Consider the following 6,000-nt stretch of genomic DNA (forward strand, 5'->3'; position numbering starts at 1 on the left):
TGGACTGCAGTCCACCAGGTTCCTCTGTCCATGAGATTTCCCAGGCAAGAGTACGAGAGTGAGTTGCCATTTCCATCTCCAAGGGATGTTCCCAACCTAGGGATTGAACCCACATCTCCTGCATTGGCAGGTGGTTTCTTTACTGTCTAAGCCACCAGAGAAGCCCTGAAGTATGCAAGACTCCTTTTCAAATTCCAGTAATAGCCACACTGTATGAGAAATTAGAGAAAAAGGGAGATGAGTGGGTCACTTTTAAGTGCCCCAAGGATCTCATGAGAGTGTAGGAGAAATCCATAGAAAGCAATACCTGATCACACAATATCGCTTTCAAGATTGTTTAAAAAAAAAAAAAAACCTTTTGAGAAATTCAGAGGCTTGTAAAATGGCTGAAGTTAACAATTGCATTTCATTTTTTTGAGCATGCCTGTTATTTGTCTAATTAAAAGTGATAAAAGGGAATGACATTGGAAAACAATGCCCTTTATATCACAGGTATTAGACACCAGGTTTGTAAGCAATTCTTACAGTGTAACTGAAAGAACTTGCCTTAAAATCCGGGGGAATTTTGTATCTAAATCCCTACCCACCACTTCAAACCATGAGGATAGCCAAAAAGGATGTGAAATGCTCTCCCTGACAAGATTTTTATAGATTTTTCTTTTTTATAGAAGTGACAGAGGAGAAAGAAATTCTTTCTCAAAGGCCTGCCAACCTCAAGAAAATAAAGCATTTCTTTACTTTCCTCTTCTCTGCAAAATAATGATTATGATTATTTAACTTCTATTCTGATGCCAGTTAAAGCGTATAGATAAAATCCTGCTGGAAGTAGATAGCTTTTAAAAGGGACAATTACTCAGATCTTTCAAAGTTTCCTTAATCACAAGTTGAGCACAATCAAAGTGTTGTCATCCCACTTATGTTTTGCTAGATGGACACTGTTAATAAAATCTAGCCCTCCTCAGAGGAGTCTCAGAAGCTGCAGTAAAGCAGTGATACCAAACCATCCAGGGGGTAGTTTCTTCAGACTGGAGATGTGCCAGAGGAAAACCAAGGGACCAAGTCCCAGGGCAGATTTAGACGGCATGCATTCATGAAAGAGTTGTTTTAACTGGGTGGTACTCCTGAGAACACAAGGAGTCAAGTCTGATATGGAAAAGCGAGTTGGTTATTGATTGTGTCCACATGGCTTCCTCTGTGAGAATCTGCACAGAGCCCAGGACAGAATTGGAGCAAACAACACTCCAGTATAGCAGGTGATGAGGAAACCACCCCGTTCTCCTTAAGTTAGGAACATCAGCCCAGCATGCTGGTTTTCTAAAGTGAAGCAGGAAATTGGGCACACTGGAGAATCTCTTTTGGTTTGTTTGCTTTTTGGCATCAATCCTGCGCTTGGTCTGGCTAAGTGAGACTGATGGACCCATAAAGGTATCCAAGTATAGTAGATTAAAGTTAGACAGGGCTGGCTGGGGATTTGAGTTCCTTTGCTTATGAATTGTACAAACTTGGGTAAGTCACCTGATCTTTCTGAACCCACTTCCCCATGTTGTTATAAGTTAATCCAACTCATCGTGTTGTTATAAGTGTTGAACAAACAAAAAAATACTCTAAAAAATGCTTACATATGGAGGTTATGACAAAGGATAATGTCTCTCCCTGTTAGAAGGCTATAGACTATTATCTAATGAGACATCTGCTGCTGCTGCTAAGTCACTTCAGTCGTGTCCGACTCTGTGCGACCCCATAGACGGCAGCCCACCAGGCTCCCCAGCCCCTGGGATTCTCCAGGCAAGAACACTGGAGTGGGTTGCCATTTCCTTCTCCAATGCATGAAAGTGAGAAGTGAAAGTGAAGTCACTCAGTCATGTCTGACTCCTACCAACCCCATGGACTGCAGCCCACCAGGCTCCTCCATCCATGGGATTTTCCAGGCAAGAGTACTGGAGTGGGGTGCCATTGCCTTCTCTGAATGAGACATCTAGCCTTCCTCATGTAGTTCAATTCAGTCGCTCAGTCGTGTCCGACCCTTTGCGACCCCATGGACTGCAGCATGCCAGGCTTCCCTGTCCATCATCAATTCCTGCTCAAACTCCTGTCCATCAAGTTGGTGATGCAATCCTACCATCCCCTCCTCTGTCATCCCCTTCTCCTCCTGACTTCAATCTTTCCCAGCATCAGGGTCTTTTCAAATGAGTCAGCTCTTCGCATCAAGTGGCCAGAGTATTGGAGTCAGCCTCAACCTCAGTCCTCCTAATGAATTTTTAGGACTGATTTCCTTTAGGATTGTCTGGTTTGATCTCCTTGAAGCCCAAGGGACTCTCAAGAGTCTTCTCCAACACCACAGTTCAAAAGCATCAATTACTTGGTGCTTAGCTTTCTTTATAGTCCAACTCTCACATCCATACATAACTACTGGAAAAATCATAGCTTTGACTAGACAGACCTTTGTTGGCAAAGTAATATCTCTGCTTTTTAATATGCTGTCTAGATTGGTGATAGCTTTTCTTCCAAGGAGCAAGTGTCTTAATTTCATGGCTGCCATCACCACCATCTGCAGTGATTTTGGAGCCCAAAAAAATAAAGGCTGTCACTGTTTCCAGAGTTTTCCCATCTATTTGCCATGTAGTATTGGGACTGGATGCCATGATCTTCATTTTTTGAATGTTGAGTTTTAAGCCAGCTTTTCAGTCTCCTCTTTCACTTTCATCAAGAGGCTCTTTAGTTCCTCTTCACTTTCTGCCATATGGGTGGTGTCATCTGCATATCTGAGGTTATTGATATTTCTCCCGGAAATGTTCATGCCAGTTTGTCCTTCATCCAGCCCAGCATTTCACATGATGTATTCTGCATATAAGTTAAATAAGCAGGGTGACAATATACAGCCTTGAGATACTCCTTTCCCAATTTGGAACCAACCTGTTGTTCTACATGCGGTTCTAACTGTTGCTTCTTGACCTGCATACAGATTTCTCAGTAGGCAGGTTAGGTGGTCTGGTATTCCCATCTCATGAAGAATTAGCCACAGTTTGTTGTGATCCACACAGTCAAAGACTTTGGCGTAGTCAATAAAGCTGAAGTGGATGTTTTTCTGGTATTTTCTTGCTTTTTCAATGATCCAACGGATGTTGGCAATTTGATCTCTGGTTCCTCTGCCTTTTCTAAATCCAGCTTGAACATTTGGAAGTTCACAGTTCATGTACTGTTTAAGCCTGGCTTGGAGAATTTTGAGCATTGTTTTGCTAGTGTGTGAGATGAGTGAAATTCCTCATCTAATAGGTGATGAATTCAAATTTCCAAGTTGGAGTGGGGATTAGAGGACATAGGCTCTAGAGTTGGAGAGAACTAGGGTAGATTTCTCTTTCTCCAGTTTGATAATTATGTTATTTTGAGCAAATTAGGTAGTCTTTTAAGTCAGTTTTCTTCTCTTGAAAATTGATATATTCATAATAACTCACAGGTTTATTAGGAGGATACACTGAGGTATTATGGGCAAGACTTGTTAGCCCAGTGCTTGACAAGTAATGAGCAGCACATTTTTGGTAAAATAAAAAATACCCTATAATTATGGTAAGAAGCAGGATATGGCGTAGAACCCAAAAGGACATGCAGCCAGACAGAAGAGGCAGGGAAAAGAAGATAATCGAGGTATTGGATGAGGAAAGAGAAATATGGACATGAGCTCAGAATGAAGAAGATTCAGACAAGCACCGTGCTCTGCTGGGTTGTCTCTGGTTTTCTGTGTTCTCACCTACACATCTACAGTTCCTAAGCATCTGCTGGGTTCTAGAACTCTGCCATGCCGTGAGAGATCTGCTAAAAACAAGGTAGCCTCATTTTTGCCTTCGTTATTGGAGCTGATGATGCTGTTGGAAAAGTTGAATAAGCAATGATGAGACAAAGGGGAAATTGACTTAGCCAGGAAACCTTTACACATGTCAGAGAAGGGATGACTCAGAGCCTGGTGAGCTGTTGGGATGGAAAGCACTGTAGGTTGGTGACTCTCCTGGTTACGGTGCTGTTACCAGGGGTGCTGTGCCATCAACTAGTATTGGCAATACCAGATTGTCAAATACACTTGTTCAGGCGGCTCAGATGAATTGATTCATTATGAGACCTTGTGCCTGGAGGATAGAGTTCAGGTTACTCTGTGACACAGGCCTGGCCATTCAGTCACCTGGAAATAAGAGTTGAGATCAAAGAGCTCTTGAAATTTTCTGTGCCATGGGTACTTTGTAGTACAGCTCTGCCCATAAATCCCCCTTAGAATAATATTTGCTGCTGCTGCTGCTGCTAAGTCGCTTCAGTCAGGTCCAACTCTATGCGACCACATAGACGGCAGCCCACCAGGCTCCCCCGCCCCTGGGATTCTCCAGGCAAGAACACTGGAGTGGGTTGCCATTTCCTTCTCCAATGCAGGAAAGTGAAAAGTGAAAGGGAAGTTGCTCAGTCGTGTCCGACTCTTCGTGACCCCATGGACTGCAGCCCACCAGGCTCCTCCATCCATGGGATTTTCCAGGCAAGAGTGCTGGAGTGGGGTGCCATCGCCTTCTCCAAGAATAATATTTAGAAATGACCAAAATAAAATACAAAAAATTGTAAAGGGATCCAGTTATAGTAAAACAGTTATCAAAGTATATAAATTCCTATTTATAAAATAATATGTGCTTTTTTTTAATGAATAAAATAATGAGGGCTAGCTGTGGATGCGATAAATACCATCATTTCAAAATAGTGTTGAGTATAAATGATTATTTGAGGTATTAGAAACAATTGTAATATGATTGGAAAAAGATTGTGATTTCCATCAGTGACAAAGTCATAGTTATTACTTATCTTACTGTGGTTTGTTGTCAACAAAGAAATGCTACATTTCAGTTAAAATTTGGTGAGCATGGTAAGGGCATTTGGGCCCAGCCAAATTCACAGGCACTGAATTTTCACCATGAACTTGCAGAGGTGTGGACCTCAGAGTAAATCCCCTGTTTAGATGCAGACAGAAATAAAGCTGGGACCAGAGACTCTTGCAGTCATTGACCCACATGGACGTAAAGTACAACCTACTTCCCTCTACTGAAATATTTACTTCAGGGAATGAAAAAAGACAAAGAACATGTATTAGGCCCCTGTGGTTGCCGCAACAGACCAGCACAGACTGAGTGGCTTAAGCAACCAAATGTACTTTTCTCATAATTCTGGAGACTGGAAATCCCACGTGAAGGTGCCAGCAGCCTTGATTTTGGGGAGACCCTCTCTTCCTGGCCTGCAGACACTCACTTTCTTGCTGGGTCCTCAAATGGCCTTTCCTCTGCACTCCTGCACCTCTGGTAGCTCTTCCACTTCTTAAACAGCCACCAGTCCTGTCAGATCAGGCCCCACCACTGAGACCTCATTTAGTCACGATCACCTCCTTAAAGGATGCATGCATAAACATGCATATGCTCACCTGTTGCCCACAGGTTCTCCGTGACCTCACTGCTCCACTGCTCCTGGCAATACTTAAGTTTGCAATCCTGATGTTCAGAACTTCCTCAAGAGACAGTCTAGTAAATGTAGATTTTTTTTTCCCATGCCTTTACTTTTCCAGTGATAGTTTATCACTTCCTTGAAATTGACACCTCAGTCAAGTGCCCAGATTGGCCATTAATTGTGGTTTGGTTAAACCTAGCAAATTCTCTAAAATATAGAGATTGTAAAGATGTGTATTCATAGCACAACAGTGGTTAGGGCAGAGGGACAAGGGGAGGAGATAGAGATTGGGGCATCAGGGGCAGCCTTTACAACCTTGTCAAAATTATGCCAGAGGCAGGCTGTACAAATGTAGCCTAGCAATTATACAGGCTAGTTAAATAAAACTTAGCATGCTAATTTCTCTCCTTTTCTAGATCATCACAGTGGTATCTTTGTATTCATAATATACCTCCTGTTAGAGCAATTCAAGCAATTGATGGGGAAGGCAGCCATAAGAATCAGAGTCTAAATTCTAGTGTCCTGTGAAACATACAA

This window comes from Bubalus kerabau, chromosome 20 (assembly GCF_029407905.1).
Source record: "Bubalus kerabau isolate K-KA32 ecotype Philippines breed swamp buffalo chromosome 20, PCC_UOA_SB_1v2, whole genome shotgun sequence".
Lineage (NCBI taxonomy): Eukaryota > Metazoa > Chordata > Mammalia > Artiodactyla > Bovidae > Bubalus > Bubalus kerabau.